The 19,213-nt window shown below is 48.5% G+C and overlaps 1 protein-coding gene across 1 annotated transcript in view; it reads left to right on the top strand.

The window, feature by feature from the left end:
• Positions 1-9,013: 9,013 nt before the first annotated feature.
• The window catches only part of DAAM1 (dishevelled associated activator of morphogenesis 1), a 93,528-nt gene continuing 83,328 nt past the window's right edge, over positions 9,014-19,213 (top strand). The window contains exon 1 of the mRNA XM_085315069.1: positions 9,014-9,105. The gene's annotated coding sequence lies outside the window, so the exon portion shown is untranslated. The remainder of the gene's footprint in view (positions 9,106-19,213) is intronic.

Here is a 19,213-nt window from a genome sequence, read left to right as displayed (position 1 = left end):
CTTTATTATAGGCCTCAAAATAGCCAAGAATGCAGTTCCTCAGGACTACTTTAAAGAAATACAGCTTAAGGGTCTCTGATGTAAGCAACTTCTGAGTTAAGTAGTCAGTGATAGTGTTTTAAGTGACTTGCAACAGTATTCGCTGTATGCAAGTGCTGAGCTTCGTAATTGCTCTTCACTGTTTGCTTATCTGTAATATATGACTGTGCTTATCCTTGAGCAACTGGAATTAACTCCCTTATCTGCGGGTGTGTTTTCTTCTGTGTTGTGTGGTGTGCTAGCTCGCTGGCCAAGCCTTGCTCTTCCCTCTCTTCCAKTTGAACTCTTGTCAGGAGGAGCCCTGATAGATTCAGTGGCAGCTGGAAGTAGGAGCATCCTGGGGAAGGGGGTGTTTGCCTTCTGGGACATGATCAATTGGTTTTGAAAAACCTATTGGAGGGGAAGAGTTAGGCTGATTGAACCGTCTAGGTGAAGGAGTTTCCTTTCTCTTTAAAAAAAATCCAGCAACCTGAGTGGATGGTGATATTAAACTTGATTTGGCTTACATATGAGGGAGGAGGCAATTTTCTAGATAAAAGTTGGCAATCTTTACCCTTGAAAGATCAACTCACTGTCTTCTTTTGTAACTGAGTTTGTTAGTTAGGGAGACTGCTTTCCAACAGCACCATGATTTGTGCTTTACATGTGTCTCAGAAGCAGCACTTGACCACGCCGCCTAACTTCAGCCCCGAAGGGTGCTGTGAGGTCTCATCTCCGTGCCCTTTGGTTGGGCTGCTCTGAATACTGTGATATGTAAACAAACACAGTCAGAAAAATGTACCCCTGAAAGGATCTAAACCACACGGAGGAGTGTCCTCAACCCCTTCATCCTTGCTTGAGAGCAGCGTTTGCCAGGGCTGGCTCTAGCCCTTTTCTCTGCCTCTCCTCTTTGGCATGTTAGATGATGTCCAGGGTTTGAAGATTGCCTATTCCTAAAAGACACCTTTGTGGTTCGATCTTCTTGTGAACTTAAGATTTAAAGCTATATTTGAGGCTGTTCTGTATTGCTTTGACCGTGCATGAGTAGCAGCTAAAGTGAAATGCATGGTGCTTAGAAACATATATAGGCTTATGTGCCTTAGCTGGGTACCTGCCCAGAAATGTCAAGAGCACAGAGCTAATTTTAGAAATACAACAGAGAGTGATTGTCCCTTGTAGCTGATGGAGGGCCCTCTGTGAGCAAGCCAGGAATTCAATGTTTATCTCCCTTGATGTCTGCTTTTCTTTCTGTCTTTAATTCGTTTCACTGCTTTTTTTTCAGTCTTGTCTTCCCATCATATGAATGCACTGCTGTCAGGGCCAGGCGTGGCCCCATAAGCTGTTGTCCCTTGTCTCAGGAATATTTATGATTAGAGTGATTTCTGAGACAGCACAATTAGAAAGCACTTGGACTGGACAGTCAAGAATGTAAGAAACTGCATAAAACACGCATGAGTTCTCTCTTCCTGTTGCATAAGCCGATAAAGAGTTTACTGCGTTTGCATTCTTTCCAGCTCTTAGCTGCGGACTTTGCAATGTTATTTATTGTGCCTTCAAAAGCTATGAGCTGTGACCAGAGTCCTGCATTTAAATCAGACGCACTGATTTGTGAGACTAGATTCGTTTCAGATGCTCCTCTGTGCTGTGTGCAACCTACGTTCTGCAGTTCCATGTTTCAAACGTCTTGGGCTACTGTGATGATAAATATCAAATTGCTTTTGAATTCTCTCCTTTTAAAGGAGCCATCTTCTCCCCACCACTCCCAGATACCATGGTGATGGACRGTGATCTGTCCAGGGCAATGGTTTCTAGCTCAGGAGGCATAAGGGACCTCCAGAGCCCGGGCTCTGGGTGGGAACAGCCTGGTGTCTGTGCCCTGCACTAGGAGACAGGAAGGGAACAACATCACAGCTGTTGCCCTTGAGTCCACTTGATTGATCCTCCTTGTGGTTCTAATAAGGTTCGTTTGCCTCTAAAAGGATGAGTTGTTTAGATATTGAGCATCTTGATTTGAAAATTGAGCTGTCTGGCACGTAGGTGCCATGTAGCAATCAGTGTCTTTGCTTTCATCCCAAGCTTTCAAAGGAGGACTTGGGACCCGGTTCTAGGCATCTTAGTTTGAACAAAAATAAAAATACATCCATCTTGTCTTGAGTCCCCAGGTGCGTCTTCCACCTGAGCTATTTGTGTTGCTTCAGAGGTTGGGTCTAAGTTAAACTTCCCCAAATTTCCTGGGGTGGCTTCTCCCTAGCCTAGTCCCTATAGCAATTATCACCAGTACAAACCAGCCAGCGGGGCTCTAACCACAGAAATGTGYCCATCCAGGGCAGGAATATGCTCTGGCTGTTGCTGGTGAGCTCCGTAGCAGGGAGCAGGGTGTAGGCAGGTGCAGAAAAGGTGAAGGAGGCATGTGTGATACCTCCTTAGGAGGCCACCGTCTGTTGGACTGCATGCATTTCTCACTCGTGTCRTCAGCCGCCCCGCTGCTGGGGAGCCGTCTCGCCGTGGCTGTGCTGAGTTAGCAATGTCGAGGGTGGTTTGGCATGTCTGTGCTGCTGCGGCGCAGTGCAAACATCCCGGGACTGGTCCAGGTGGTTTCGTCCCCAGGAAGGAAATATTGGATCCTCTTACCAACGACTTGAAATTCATTAACATTTTTTTTTCTCTGAAGTGAATGCATGTGGGAATAGCAACCCCTTGATCACGAGTTAAGTGAATAGATATGACAAGACATGTTTGTTTATCAAGATACTAATCTGTGCCAGGGGGATTGGGTGTGTTCTGGGGAGCAGGCAAGGCAAAATAGCATGGCTTCAATAACAGAGAGCAATGGTGACTGCAAACACAGCTGTGTGTGCGTCCGTGCCCTGTTAATTTGAACTAATCACTTCTGGGAGTCCCTGCTTCAGATTGCTTCCAGAGATGCAGTGCCCTTTATTAATCTACACTGATAATTGTAGTTTTAATATTACCAACTGGGGATTTCTTATGTAGTAGAGGCATTCCTCGAAGACCCCTGCAGGTATGATCTTGCAGGATGAGATCCAAAGTTATTCTGTGTCTTCACTGATAATTTAAAAAGTAGATCTAAAATTGGTACTGATTTAAAAACTAGTAGATGATCTGAAAATTGGGGGGTTGGTAAATGATTCCAGAAGGTGGACTGGATCTGCAGAAAGCAGCTGCAGAAAGCGATTTGTGTCTTGGTAAGCGGGACCCGTTCCCGCTTCAAAAGGCGCTTCAGTGTGGCTGTACGTACAGGAAAGGAGACCCTGTCCTGGGAAGCAGCAGCTCGGGACGTGCACCGTGAGGCCAGGCCTGTGCAATGCAGCACTGCCACGGCTATCRCAGAACGGGGCCCGAACTGATCCCAGGGTTAAAAGGCAGTATATACTCTTGGTGTCTGCATTTTAAAGGACTAGTTCGACTTAGGAGAGAATAAAGTGCTACAAATGGATAAAAGGTGGGGAAAATGCTTTATGCTTAGGGCATAGGAGCAATTATCTTGCCTTTTCATCACAAGCTAAAAAATGTAAGTGTATATCCCTTTATCAGGAAGGAAATAGTGGGTGTCCAACGGCTCCTCAGTCTAGCAAACAATCCACGTCTGGRAGCTGGAGCCAGATGAGTTCGTTCTGGAACAAGGCATGTATATATATATATGTATTTATTCTATGAGCTGCATTTAATCACTAGAACAAACACTTGAAGAAAACGACCTCATCCTTGTCTTGACATCCTGGGTCGAGGCTGCCAGCTGCCCTGGAAGGAAGCTTGAGCTTGATGAAAGCACATTAAGCTCAGCACTGAGAGAAGTGGATAAGATTAATGGGCTATGACACCCAGGAGGTCAATGGAGATGGTTTCTTGGCCTCTTGTGGCCTTTAGCATCATGAGAGCACAGTGTGTGGCAGAGGTGGGAGCAAAGTGAAACCTATGGGGTAGGTTGCTGCTGGCCTTTGCCTAAGCGCCCCGTGAGCTTGACCGGCTTGGAAGTAGGGGGCAAGGTGATGCGCAAAGGCGGCCACTGCTGCTGAGATGTCGCCATGTACCACTGCTGACTGCACTGCATGCTTGAAATCTAGAGAGAGGCTGTATGTTTGGACCAAGATTTGTGGTCTCAGAGCTGTGGTATCATCTATAGGTCCTAGCTGTCAAGTAGGACCCTGTTGTGGTAAGCACAGTGTAAGCCCTTCTCTCTTCCCATTTGTGAGAAAACACCAGGAGCAGTTGAGTTACAGCACTTAACACACATGCTAGGCTTCAGAGGCCGTTTAGGGAGCTTAGCCTGTACTGRTTGGAAATTGCAAGGTGCATAGTAACTGGTGGTGTAGTGGGGTGGGCTCCTAGTTTCCGGATATCTTGTTCTGTGCCTGGCTCATTCATCCACCCTCTCTTCTCTCTGCGTTTGATACTCAATGAGCGAGGGAGCGCGGCTGGGCACAGTGCTCAGCTTGGCCATCCTGCCCCTGCTTGCTGTGCGTCTCCACTGACTTTGTGCCACCAAAATAAATAACTGGGGAGTGGGTCTGGTGGCAGAAGGCATAAGGTGAGACCTAGGTGCAGCTGGAAAAAAGCAGTGAATGCTGCAGTTCTAACTTGCAATGGTAGATAAAAATATAACCTCTAGTGAGCTTTAAAAAGTGGTACTGACTGCTGTTGAGAAACGATCCCACCTATGGGACTGGGGGGCCGAGAGCAGCCTGGGTGAGTTAGTTTGCTTTAGCATCTCGTGGGGAGGCTGCTTGTGTTTAGGTATCTGCAGCTCCTGCCCCATCGTCATCTAAGTCCCTCTTGGGTGGGAAGCCAGGGACCTGCTTGTGTGCGACTGTGATAAGGAAACACCCGAACCTGCTCCCAGCCTGCTCCCAGCTCATGGTTTTCCCCATGGTGGCACCATAGCTCACCAACAGAGTTTCTCCCACCCACGGTGGTATCAGTAGAACAGAGCTTCTGAGCTGGGGCGTCCTTGTTGGGGTTGAGTTAGGTGACTAAGCAGGAGATGGTGTCTCGGCTCCCAGCCTCAGCACTGGCCTGCAGTGATTATTACCTTCGTCTGCACCTCAAAACTGAGCCCTCAGGGTGGAGGTGGTGAGTTCTCATTTACCTCTCACTTTATTTGGWGGTGGTGGAGGTGAGGCCTGCGATCTGGTGGAGCAGCTTTATGCTGCCATAGCAAGGAGGCAGCATGTGATGGCATTAACAGCCAGGACAGATCTCCAGTATGAACATCACCTGGCCTGTGCAGTTGTCTGCTTGTTGTCTGGGCTGGGGCTGGGCTATTTTCATTTTCTGCTTTCCCTGTGAGGTATTTGAGAGGCAAACACAGCTGCAGTAGGGCTTGTGCTGGCTTTTTATCTAGCACTGGTGCTGCTGGTTCATTTGGCTTTGGAGGAGTTGAGACATCTGAGGATATGTGGCAAACCGCCTGGGCGCTGTTATCTCTTTTTGCACCTTTTTTGGAAAGGTTGAAACCTGGCAGCAGTGTTGGATCCCATCATGGGGAGGTGGCGGCTGCAAGGTCCATCGTTTTGGCAGCCATGGGTCACGTTCCCTGGGTGTTGTTGCAGAGGTTGATGCTGTATTTGAAGTTCTCTTTTCCTGGGCAGAGCCCAAGAAATTGAAYTGATTTTTCATCTGGTTTCTGCAGCTGAGTGGGCAGCTTGTTTGGAGAGTATTGCGCTGATGGAGATGTAGGCACTTGCACATGGCCATCCTGCTCTGTCTGTCTTGCCCTTAAATAGGAGCTCTTCTGTGATGATGAACCTGGTTGCTGGGGAAGACCATGGAGCTTCTTGCACTTAGTGCACTCAGATGTAACCCAGCTGGATGGGCTCTGCCAGCATTCGTTCCCAGCCTGCTGTTGCTACCTTCCTGGGAACTGGTAGCTTCAGCAGCCATTCAGGATTGTGAATGAGAAGCTAAGGGCTTTTGGCTGAAGACCATTCCTCCTCCAAGTTGAAATGCTCTCCCTTTCCATGGTCTGGTGCAAGCTCCCCGTACGGACTCTGCATCTCACCCATCCAGGCAGCAGCAGTCCTACATGAGCCAGAAAGAAGGTGTACAAAGAGTCTGTGCAGCTGTTAAGCTTGTTAGTGCCATTCCTGGTGCCTGCAGAGGCATCCATTATGTTTGCCAAATGTGGGGCATGGAGGTTTAAAGAGGATGGTCTCTGCATCCTCCTCCCCCAACTCCATGAAGTCCCATTCAAGATGTCTGCTCAGCAAGAATACTTTCTCCTGGAGTATGGGACTGAAATCTAGACTGAAACTCCCACGGCACTGTAGCCACTTACTGCTGGGTCAATGGGATAGCCCTCATTTTGTCTTATCCTGTTTATCTGACTGAAGTAATGTATAAGAACGTTTTCCATGAATCGATAAATCCGTCCTTGTATCATGCCTTGGAGGTTTAAYTTGCTCTAGATACTGCACCAAATATTTCTTTGTCCTGGATTGCTCTGCGGAGTCCTGCTTTGCAGAGGGAGAAAGGAGAAATGACTGGAGTTTCTGAGAACATGCTGTGGAGATCTGATATTTCTCAGCCTCTCTTGCATTTGTATCTCCCAACATGGGCTAAAGAGATTAGGGAGGGTGTAAGTGAAATAGTTTCTCTAGGTATGTGTGTGGAGCTTGAGGAATTTGTACATGTGCCAAGCAATTCCTGATGTTACAAGTCTTGGGGAAACTGAAGCCAAAAATAAAGAGGGGGAGGGAAAGTTTGCCTTTTGAAGGATACCACTGCTAGGAAATCTCAGTTACAGGTAAATTTCCCTTTCATATTTCAGTGTGGCATTTCCTGTCAAGAGGAATTGAAAAATTCCTGTTGGACTGCACCACATCCCCTTCCGAAAACTGCTTTTGCAAGCCAAAGAGTATATACCTTTTGAAAGTGATATATACGTGTTTGTTTAAGAAGCCTGCCACAGGATCTGCCTGAAAAAAAGAGGGTTCAAAAACACAGCTCTGTTGCACATAAAGTCAAAGACACCACCAAGATCCCTGATCCTGAACCTGTTCCCGTTGCTTTGTCTGTTGGAGCACCTTAGAGGTGATCTAGCAGGGCTGGAGTAGCGGTCATGGATGGACTCCCTGCAAAGACCTAGGATGTCCTGGGGACCTCTGAATGGATCTAACATGGACTGGATTCAGGGATCCCTGAGGGCACGTCTAGCCTTACTTTCCACTTTGCTGTGCCTGCCCAGTCTATGCGCCAAGGGAACCCTCTGCTTCTCATTTAGAGTGGCTTCAAGATCATTTCGCAGCTCTTTGAGATCAGAGCTTGCACTAGGGAATCCAAAAATGTTCCCAGCACCAAAATACGCCTTGAAGAGCGTGTGCACACGTGGTCTCTGGTTCTGATTTCCTTTGTCGCTGCAGAGAACCATTGAGTTGCACACGATGTTTCAGCATGATGTCCTTTCTTTTGTTCCTGTATATTGGAAAAGTCTGTGTGTGTATATAAAAGAATACATGTGTATATTTTTAACATAGCTGTTTGTGAGCAATTGCATTTGGAGCATGGGGCAGCTTGGCAGAGGAGGGATGCTGCTGGCAGTCACCTACCTGTTGGACTGGCAGCACTGTGGTGGTCCTGGTGGTCCAGCTCTGCATGGACCACGTCAAAAGAAAAGGATTGTCAGAGAGTGATCCAAAACCTGTTGAAACCTATTTAGAAAGGCTCCCTCTGATGTGAAGAGGCTTCAGAATAAGTCTCTCAGCACTGTTGGAGGAACCTGGTTGCTAGTGTTTGAATCACAACCTGGCCCAAACCTTTTAATGTACATGTCCACCTTGTGTTCTCCGTCCCCGTTTCCCAGCACACGTGTTGACATGTAGTAATAAAAAAGATGCAGCTTCTGCTGTCTGGCTGGGTGCAGGGCTGCTGCTCACCACGCTGCTGCCCATCATCTGAGTTGGCATGTTAGAACTGAAGGCAAGGTCAAAGCATCGTCGTGCTAAAAAGAAGTAGGAGCAGCTGTATAAAGTGGTAATCTTAAATAATTGCCCCAATGATTTCTCCTCCCTTTCCTCCTCCGATCGCCATGCTCTTCCTCTGGCACCGTGTCCTTCTCCACCCACCAGCCAGGGGCTGGCTGGATCTGTTCAGGATTTATGTTAAAAGGGAAATTTTATGTGTGTAATTAAAATGTGGTATTGCTGGGTAGAAATGGGATTTGGTACTTATTGCTGTGACTCTTTCTCATGCGCGAGGTTGAACTGATTGATTACTGAGGTTTGAGATTAAATATTCCCCCGAGCTCTGCTGGTATTTAATAGGGTGGGGGGAGGGCAGAGAGAAAGAGAGAAGGAAAACGATGATTTTCCTCCCAGGCAAGGAGAGCAGGGCAATGTCGACTGAGCACATCCCCGTGTCTTCGTCCGTGCGCGATCTGGTGTGGCGGAGCAGTCATAGACCCCATTAAATCAGAAGCTTTACGCTGTGCCTGTGATGGCAGGAGCGCTGCCGGGGGGCTSCTCTGCTCCGAGCCGGGAGCAGAGCCTCCGTCCCTCCCTTGCCCGTGGGAGCTTGCCTTATTTACTTAATTTTCTTAACTTCTTCCAACCCCCAAACGCGTCTGTAGCTGGCCCTTTGCAGGCGGGAGGAGGACGCCRGCCTGTCACTCCCCGGGCGAGTCTGGGGAGTCTCGCCGGGTGCGCGCGCGCTGGAGAAACCCCTGCTCACCCCGCTCCTRGGATACCTTCGTGCAAGCCTAATTTTAGCTAATGGGGATGGGATCCCTCGGGGGAACGGCGGAGGTTTCCTATGGGCGCAGACCTCAAACCCGCGCGCAAACAAAAGCGCCGCAGAAGCCCTTAGGTTTATTTTTGTGAATTCTTTCGGGAAGGGTGTGACTTATTTTGCGAACAGCGCAGGCACACACCGGCTTTGTTCTCCCGCAGTCTGGCCTGGTCGGGTATTTCAGGTCTTCCAAGGTTTAATCAGAATAATTAGTTACTGTCTGTTTATACCTTCTGTTTTTGTTGCAGAGTTTCCAAAGGCGTATTTATCTTTCAGAGTGCTGCCTAAACGTCGCTTAATCATTAGGCATCTGATTTCCTCCGAGCTTTCTGGCATGCTGCTTATGTGAGTACAAAAAAGAAAAGGGGAAAAAAAAAACAAGTTGGGGGTGTGGATTCTGCTTCAGGGGTTTTGGAAGGATTATTTCCGATTGCCACTGGTTTAAATGAAAGCCCTGTTTGGTTTCCAGCCCGTCATGGGATGATCAGAGGACTATATGTTTTGATTGGCGCTTAATGACCCAGCCGGTATAATGAGGTTGCTTGCAGCCAAGCTTTCGCGTATACCCCAATGAACTGGCCAGATCTGGGTTGCTCAGCGGCGTTTCAGGAAAAAGTGCCTTTACACAGAAACAAAGAGCTTTCGCTTGAGCTTGTGCGTTTTCGAGTGTTGACCCCGTCGCTCTGTGATATCCCTTTCCTCCTAACAAAAATCACACTTCTGCCTGGAAGGGCGTTACCGTAGGTTTGGGAACCACGTTGTTTTTTAGCTTTTATTTGCACCTTCGGTTCCGGAAGGGGGAAGGTGATGTATAAGCTCCCGCTCTGTATTAATCCCTGACAWGGGGACAAGAAAGGTGGAAAAATAACACTGCAAAACAGGAAGATGATGACTGGAAAACCTCGCCGGGGGACAGGTGCGGTGCCGAACCCGCCCTTGATCCACGCGCGGTGTCTAAAGGAGCAGATGAAGTGACGTTTTTCCTGCAGCGGTTATTCCCGTGCTCCGGAGCGCGGCCGGGTGCTGGCTGCTGTGGCAGGGAGGGCCGGCGCGGGGCCGCCTGACTTGCTTGCGGGTGTCCTGCTGAGCCGGATAGGTGCTGCTGAGCTGCCCTCGCCGTGTCTAATTWATAGGGTCAGATATCCCGTGGGTAAACTTGGGGGCCGCGAGTTCAAAGTGCTCGCCGGTGCGGATGATGGATGTGCCTCTGCCGGCTCTCGCGTCCCGGAGGAGCCGTGACGGCCGCCCCCTCTCCCGGGCAATGCGTGCCGTAAATTTTCTCTCACGTGCTTCTATCTTGGGGGCAGCAACCGCGCGTTTTAATTAGCTCTCGTCAAGGATTACAGGCGCATAGTTGCTCTCAGCCTTCCCGGGGTGCAAAGCTCATTAGGGGGAAAGGGGCAGCGCGAGGGCGAGGTGGGGCCGCTCCGTGGGGCCGCTCCGTGGGGCCGCTCCGTGGGGCCGCGCGGCGTCCTGGCTGCAGGACACGGAGCAGCGCTTGCTCGCGCGGGGGCCGAGATCAAAGCCGGGGACCGTCCCCCGGCCACGTTAATTGGGCGAAGCGGAGCGGAGCCGCGGCGGCGGGGCAGCCGCCCGCAGCTCGGTGCTGTCGCAGGGCTGGAGCCGGCGCTGTAGGAAACGTTTTTTTTTTTTTTTTTCCTGGTTTCCCGGTGTGTTTGCAAAGCGAAATCGTCCCTGCAAAGGCGCCTCGCTCGTTGTTCTCCGCGCGGCGCGGAGGCGGTCGCGGCCTCGCTCGTCGCCGTTTCCCGGCGTTGCCGCGAGAGGAGTCACCCTCATGCTGGAGGATTTTCTGCTCTCCTGATACCCAGCCGGGAAGTCTCTCGCGGCGATTAGATTTCTTAGATTTCTTTCTGCCTGCCTCTCTCCCCCCGCGAGGAGACAGACTTGCATTTGGAGCGTGTTTGCCGCGATAGCAGCCGCCGGTGCGGGGCCGCGCGCTGGCGTGCCTCCCGACCTCGCGCCTGCCCGCCGAAAGCTGCTCCCGAGCGCAGGTAGGGCTCCTCGCGCCGCGAGCGGGCGGGTTGCTCCGCCGAGCAGACCACCGAGATTCAGAGGGGCACAGCACATCCCCCATCTCCCCTGGCCCGAGGGGTCTSCCGAGCTGCGTCGAGCTGCTGGTTGCACCGCATCATTTTGGCTTGGGCGTGCGCGAGGCCCTGGTGGGAAAGGTCCGATTTGACGGGAATTGTTCTTAAGGAAGGCTGCCGACTCGAATTTTTCCGTGACATTTACCGAGCTTGGAAGCTGGGGACTTTTGCGGAGAGCCCCTCTTGCAGCTAACATCTCCCAAAGCGCTTCACGTGTGAAACGCCTGAGGCTCTCACCACTCCGACGTTCAGCAAAGCCTCCATAGCCCAACGGGGAGCGACAGCAAAGGGAGCCGGCGGGRGCTGCGCATCTCCTCTTGGCACGTGCTGCCGGCCTCTGCAAGCGTTTTGCAGATCTGTTGCTATCACTGATGAAATTTAGGAAGAGGCTGGGCCAAGGGAAGAGGGAGAGGAGGAGGAGCTGCTGCTGGCAACTGTGAAAGGGTAAAAATACGGAAGCTTGAGATGGGAATGGGGATGGGCAGAGCTGTAGAAGTGGGTGCTGTGACCAAAAAGAGACAATGTGGCTTATTTGTGCACTGTCATCACTTTAACATGGCTTTTGGACTGGCCTTTTAAAGGCATTCAGTAGGGAGTTAATTTTGGCTTTTTAAATAACTGGAGCGTGCGGATGGGTTGCAACGCTCTGCGTTGCTCTGCTCTCCTCTTCGGGGCTGGGATTGCCTCTTGTCCCATCAACACCTCTGCTTTAAGACACATCTCCCTGTTGGAAGTCCACCTCAGGGTGCAGGGGATGCAGCTTGGCTCCGGTGTGCTGTCATACCTCCCTCCTGGTGTTCCACCAGCTCCTYGTCGCTCCAGAACCGCCTCATCTTGACTTCGTTCTTGGCTTGCTGCAAAGCTCGCCTGTCAGGACTGGACTCAGGTCCTTTCGTGAGTGGTGTCCGCTACCTGCTGGAAGGTTTGGGGACCGCCTGGGCTGATGTTGGCTTGCTTGCCTTTGCAGCAGCCCAGCTGTGCTGTAGCCCGGTTGTCCTGACACGCAGCCCTGGGGAGATCAGATTCCCCGCAGCCGCTCAGGTGCAGAGTCCCAGCCGAGCGTYGGGGCTCAGACAAGCTGCTTGGGCTTTCATTGCCTCTCTCTGAGCAGCCTCATTGGAGACTGGTGATGCTCCTTTGGCTTTACCAGGCCTTGCAGGGGCTGTGCCCGCCCGGACCATGGGGTCTTCCTCCGCCTCGATGAGTCGTAACCCCGTGCAAGGGCTACAGCAGTTGGGCTCTTTGGCAAGGGTGGGGGGATGGCGAGATGTGGATGCTTTGCCAAGAAGTCTAAAGCAAAGAAAACCTCACTCCTTGCATTCTCATAGTCTCCAGGGCTGCACATTTTCTCTTTTCTTTCGATTATCTGAAATGCTTCTCCAAGAAACTAGAAGATAATTTTTTCCAGCAATGTCTTATTTCCTCAGTTGTCCCTTAGTGTATAAATGAATGTTCCTTCTGCACTTGTGCTTCCTGCTACCTGATAAAGGAAACTCATAACACTTGGCTTTATTTAATTCAGCTAGAAAATGAAGGCTTTTCAGACTGTTTCCTCTTCTTTGACACCAGAATAATACACCCCTATGACAGAGGATGCCAAAGACATACRCAGATGCATAAGTCTAGTGCTGTTGATTTTTTTCTGCTACTTTATAATTCATGTAAAGGGGGCAAGCCTGAAAAAATCAGCTTGCAAAAATACAGCTGGGGAGCTGAAATAGTTGAGAAGCCCAAGGGGCGAGTTCTTTCCTCCAGTAAAACGAGRCAAAAGGACGTTTGCTCTCCCAAAACCTTCTTACGGAGATTCAAAAATGAAGTTGGGGAATATCCCGCCGCACGACCTGTCGCGCGTGCGCGGGCAGACACGCTGCCGGATGCCGCTTGGCACGCGGGCCAGCAGCTCAAGCCGAGGCCCAAGGCCGGGGCTGCCTGCCCTGCTCGCGCCCTCCAACGCCTTGGCCGGCCGGTTCCAGATGCGGAGAGGAGGTTTGGGAGCACACCCAGTTTTCCTCATAAAACTCCAAAGAACAAGAGGCTTGGCCTGGTTTAGATTTTAAAAATAACTTGCACATTTGGAAGCTAAAGTTTCAGAAGGGCTCTGAATGGGATAATGGCTTTGATCATGGCAGTTAGAGATCAAGGGAGGGCTTTTTAGGTTTTGCTGCATCAGATGGAAAATATATTGTAGCGTCTAGACTTTATCATCCTTGAGCAAGGCTTTTTTCTCTTCTACAAAAGGTCTAATCCAAAGCCCACGTAAAGTTGATAGAAAGGCTCCTTCGGAAAGGAGCCTGGCTTTGGTTTTGATTGTGTCCAGAAGCAAGTTGAAAGAGGTGGAAATCAGCTTCGGACTTTGAAGGACTTCTGAGCCTCTGGTTTRTGGGCCTGCCGTTTCTGATTAGGCAGTTGGCATGGGTAGAAGTTTTAGTGTCAGCAGCAGGGAGACGGGAGGCAGGGACCAGCCTTGCGACAGCCACATGGTCCCCAAACACTTGATTCCTGCAGCTCTGCAGCATGTGGGAGCACTGGTTATCCGTGCAAAGCTGCCCACTGTSCGGCGAGCTGTGCTGGGCAGCTACAGAGCGAGGTGGCGTGGGGCCTGTCAGAGTTTTGGCTGCCTAGTAACTCTAGATGTCCGTGTCCACTGATGTTCAGAAAGAACTTCAGCTTGTCTGGCTGAAATGTAGAAAATGTATGTTTTTTTTCTGTACTTTCTGTAAACGTGCTGAATGAGATCAGACACGGAGGTGCACTCTCCTAAGATGCTTTGAATAACCTCAAAAGCCTACCCTAAAGGTGAGGAGATGTTGGCCATGTGGATTTGTTGAATCTCTCTTCCTGAGTGTCCATGTAGCAATCAAACTCTCATGTTCAGAGATACCCCGTTGAGAAAGCAGAGGCGCTTGCTCTTTGCACACCGCTTGTGCTCTGCTGCGTTTCCTGCAAAAAGCCTTCTTTCTGCGCAGCTCTCGCAGCTCTCAGAAAGCAAATGGAAAACCTGGAAAAGAAACGTGTTTGGAATACATTTGAGCTGAGGGTATTGTGCTTCTGCTTCTGGTCATTTTTATATGCTTTTTGTTTGAGAGAGGGGAAAAGCTACTGTTGCCTTTCTGTTTTCTCTTCCCGTCAATTATTCCTTTAGATGTATTTATTTCCAAGTATGAATCCATGCAAATGCTAGGCCATAAATAGTTTCCAGTGTAAAAATCATATTAAAATATGACCGGAAGGGATCTTGAGAGGTCACCTTGTCCCCAAGGCAGGATCAGTTAAATCCACTAATCTAGCTGGAATGCAATCGTGTTTGTTGGGAGCTGTTTTCTCGTAAATTATGCATGAAGCAGAGGCAAAAAATCTATCAAATAATGCTGCCAATATGTGTGTGCAAACCTCCCTCTGAATAGGCTCATGAAATTCAAATTGTTTGCTGCCTAGGTGTTGAAAATTAATGCTGGGTTTGCTCCAGAGTGATTCAAAGTAATACTCCAGAGTAGCCTTTTCTCTTCTGTCTGGGTCTTTCCCAAAATGCTGTGGCTTCCATGAATAAGATGCATTTACCCATAGTCTTTATCTGATGTGGAATAATCCTAGTTTTGCTTGATTTCCGAAATGGCCAGACCCCAGAAGTTCCACTGAGATAAAAAGAAGTCTCCAATGTTCATTGCGTCTTGTGAAATAGATGTGAATTTTTAGAGTGAAAACAGTTCTCCAGATGGCCCCATCTTGAGCTGGAGGAACCATCCTCAAATAAAGCCCCCAACAACTCATCTCCCTGCTGGGGTTGCTTGTGATGTGCTTCCCCAGATGACAGCAACATTGAAGCCCGTGACAATCTTCCTCCTCGATGTTTGTGAGCTTTAGGTAAAGCTGTGGGATCCTGGGCTGGGGCAGAAGAGGATAAGTAGCACTAGAAATCTGTCTGCTCTGAGATTAAAAGCCCAGTGAKGACTTTCAATTAGTTTCCTTCACATGCTTTGTGTCTTGAGTGGTGGATCAAAAAAAACATACACAAGAGCCCTAGCTTAATCCCRTTGCCTTTCTGTGGTACTACAGAGCTGTGAAGGGTCTTTTGTCTCTGCTTTTAGCTCCCTATTTCAGTGATGAGGGGTTCTGAAGGAAGTCCACCTGTAGCCAGCTGGATGCTGGCTTGCACTGCGTCGGCGTTAGCATTCACACAGCCCAGATGGTGACTGGTTTTCTTTCACGTGATACTTTCGCTAGCCAGCTTATAGTAGGTAGTATCAAAATTCATCGATCTTTGACCGTGTGGCTGGCTTGGAGAGCTCGGCTGGCCCATCTGTACGTTGAAAGTCGAGATGGCTGGCAGCATTATTCTTTGGCCAAATATATGCAAAGAGATTGTGGCTTAGATTTGTTACAGATGGGTTTCTGGATATAGTCTAAGGCATTTTGCCAGCCAATTTTATATCTGTGTAAAAGTGATTGACATCCCTATCAATAAAGCTGCTGTGGAATTAGAACTCTAAATATGTGTATTCATTAAGTTATTTTTATATCTCAAATGGCTTGCCATCCTGGCTTATCATGCGTGAACCATGCTCTTTGCAGGCTCATTATCCACAGCCCCACAATAAACTATGAAAAATATAGCTTTTGAGGYTTTGAAAGAGTTTTTCTCTTGGAAATAGATGTATCTAAGATGTCCATGAGTCCCCACGTGCTCCAATGGGATGAAGGACCCCACTTTTAGAGAGTCATCCATGGGGAACGAACCTGGTCCAAAAAGAGGTCCAGAAATGGTCCACCTCCAAACATGGGAAAATGAACTCTCTCTCTCTCTCTCTCTTTTTTTTTTTAGCATGTGCATACACTGGTCATGCAAATCCTATTAGTTGATCAGTCGTCATGCAGTCTCTGCATTGAGACCCACTGTAATACCAGCCACACAGATGAGTATGACTTTGTTGGGGCATTTTGTCCTATGGGCAAATAAATACTTGTTTGTGTGGTTCTTTCAGTGTTGGGGAAGGGTTCCTCCATCCATGTCCTTGGGTGGGAAGCTTTGCAAAGGCTTCCCTCCATCTGCAGCATGGGCTGGGCTGCTTAAGGAAAAGGTCTCTTGACCTCATTTGTCCTTCTCTGCTGTCACTTTGACTGCAGGAGTGTGGAAGAAAGACCCCAAACTTGCTCCAGGCCCTGCCATGAGCTGGAGAGGGTGGGGATGTGCAAAACTGGAGGGAGAGCCCGTCCACCTGTACCACCGGAGAGCTAAATGGGAGCTGCTAAATTTAGCTTGGTCTCTGCCTAAGCTTATGAAAAKGCTGCAGGCTGCAACCTCTGTTTTGGGGGGTTTTGTTTTTCTTCTCATTTTAAAGCATTTGAATATTCATTCAGTAGATTATGAAGCATAGAGCACATGTGCCTGAGAGGCAGAATATCAGCTGCTTCACATTCCGCCGTAATAAAGTGCATTGTTTGAAGTTAATCTGCTTTTTTTAGTTTAGTTCCTTACTGAAAGAAAGCTTATAAAGTTGGTCTGTCCATCTGCTCCTCCTTCTCCATCACCAGCAATTCATTGCATCCCTTGGCTGATTTTATCCTCTCTTCCAAATTCTTTCGTTTCAAATATGTCAAACTGGTGCAAGTTTTGTGAAAACAGGCATCAGGATAGAAGGGTGTTATGAAGGTTTTTTATTGAAGCAAAAGATGCAATGAAAACTCCGTCTGTACTAGACATCAGGGAATACACATAAATGTTATGATATCTAAACCATGGAAAGTGCTCCAGTTGGATTTACCGTGTTAYGAGACACCAGAGAGTCCTCACTGCAGGAGTCCACACATACGTGTGTGTTGTGGGGGGATGTTCATGTATGTGGATTCTCTGATGGCTAATAAATGTAAGTTTGTCCTTCAGCATTAATATAAATTTCATTTATATTGCTTAGGCTCATACGGTACAATTCTGGAAAGTTCCTTTATTAATTCTGATGTTCATAGTGTTATTTCCTCCTGCCCCATTTTTTTTTSCAAGTGCAGTTTCTTTAGTATAGCTTGGTGGACCCAGTACGCCAGTGACTTCAGAGGCTGATAATAGCATTTACGTTTCTTGGTGCTTTGCTGGAGCTGATTGCGAGCCTCCATGCTGTTCTTCAGCAGTGAGCTGAGCAGCTGCAGGCAAGAGAGAATCCTGGTACGAGCAGTGTTGGGCAAATGTATAGAGGGTGCTGGGGCTCCTTCACTCCAGTTTTCTGTGATATTGGAGAGGCTGGAGAAGAAAAGCTACTGGATACAGTGAGTGCTAAAGGGAGAAGTTGTACAGCAGCGTTGAAAACCTCATCATCTTTCATCACTGGAAAGCTTAGTGGTTGAGCGGCAGATGGAGAGGAAGACCTGTCAAGTCCTGAGTGGTGTCCCCTGCCCAGATCTCTCTGACRTGTAATGTCAGACTTGTGGCCATGTGTTGGAGGTGAGAGATTGGTGTTCAACCAACGATGGCATTCATCCAACAACCAATTCTGCCACCAGTGAGGCCCAAAGCAGCAATTCTGTGTCCAATCTGGTGTTTGGTGGTGGCCATGGCAGGCCATCTGCCCTACCATGTGTCACCCAGAGTCACGGAGTGAGCACCCAATGCTTCGAATCCATACAGTACTTCAGTATCATGGAAGTTAGGATGTCTTCAGCTGTGCTAACTGCTGCTGAGAGCTGTCTGCTGATAGATGGGTCCTACCAGGGAGGGGTGAGATCTGTGCGTCACTTACATCTCAAGGGGGAAGGGAAGGGACCCATRAAGATCAGCAGCCTCCTCCTCCCTGTGGATATAAGATGAGGTGCAAGTAGGAATCATTTTTCACTGTGTCCCTGGTGAGCCACCAAATTTTTCCATATCTGCCTATTTTTTCGGTGATAGGTATCAATACATTTTCTATGCGTGGATTTTGTTCTCTGCTTGCTGCTGGAGTTTGAATACTTTTGAATGTTGTATTTGTTGGCTTTTTTTCATTTAGTGCCGTATTTTCTTTAATAAGAATACACCAAAGGACTGGGAGCCTAAAATARAACTGTCTATTATGCATTACCTGATTAGACGCCATGGTAATAAGCATCTGAATCTAAACCTGGATTAGCCAGGGAGCAGTCTCAGGATGGATTTGCATAGCATGCATTCCATTTCCTTCTGATGTGTTGGTGAAACTACTGAAATCTAATATATAAAGCCTTCATGTGCTTCATGTTGATGTGTGGGTTACTCCCCCCACAAGTCACTCAGCTGTGCAAAAAATGCCTCAGGAAGATRTTTTTTCTCCCTCCTCCTGCTCTTAGAGCTCAGGTTCAAGTTGATGGGGACAGGTATCTCTGGCCAGCTCTAAAAATTGGCAGCAACTGAGTTCTGAATGTTTTTATCTTATGTTTATCTTTGGAGGCATTTATCTGAGGGAGTTTTGTCTTCCTGTGGCAGTCTCTGTCCATAGTGAGTGAATCTGGAGTTTTTAGGTGCCTACATCCAATGCACAGTCTCTTCAAGCTTTCGTTGCAATGTTACAAGTCTTGTACTGGAAGGAGTTGTAAAGACTTGGAATCCAAAAACAGTTTAATTTCCTTCCCCTGCAGAGAGTATTGAGATCTTGGATACTGTCAGGATGTATTTCATTAGCTTAYGTTTAGAGCATCCAAACTGTGGTGTTAATTTGGAGTGTGGGGATASCTGGGTTAGATATTGAGGAAGATGTTTTTCACGGTAAGGATTGTGGTTAGACAGTATGGTTGCAGGCTCTCCATTGTAAGGAAGATGAAGATAAACCAAAGGCTGTTTTGCAGCAGTGGGATGGAACTAGAGGGTCTTCCCAGGCCTTCTTGAGTCCCAGCTCTCAGCCTCAAGCAATGCTTTGCGGAAGGCAGTATTTTTGCTTGTGCTGAGTGCCAGGCAGGAAGCAGTTCTTTTKGGCTGCCAGGAAACTAGTTAACTGTGCAACACATTTCTTTCCAGGCCTTCGCAGCCCTCTTCCTTGACAAGGCGATGCAGCATTGTAGGTAGCGTCTGYGGTTGAAGGCAGATCAGGGACTATGATGGCAGAGGGACAGGAGAGCACCTGGGTGCTACGCAGCAGCATCCTTAGCCAGGGCTGCTGCTTCCTGAGGTGCAGGTGCTGGTGTTTTGAGGTGGAAAAGCCTGGGTTACTGCAGAGCTGAAAGTAAACATTTGCTGAGGCTGTTATCAGCAATTCAGTTTGAAGACAGACATATTTAGCCTTATCCAGCCATTTCCTGCTTTCTTGTGGGCTTCCATGTTGTGTGTATGCTTACAAGAACATTACCTTTGGGTATTTTGAGCAAAGATGCTTTGAAATTTTTGCAGCCCCCTAGCCAGAAAGGGGCTCATC

Source organism: Rhea americana, unplaced genomic scaffold (assembly GCF_003343005.1).
Source record: "Rhea americana isolate MKP2758 unplaced genomic scaffold, rheAme1 scaffold_42, whole genome shotgun sequence".
In the NCBI taxonomy this organism is placed as follows: Eukaryota; Metazoa; Chordata; class Aves; order Rheiformes; family Rheidae; genus Rhea; species Rhea americana.
This window is presented reverse-complemented; position numbering and strand designations above follow the sequence as displayed.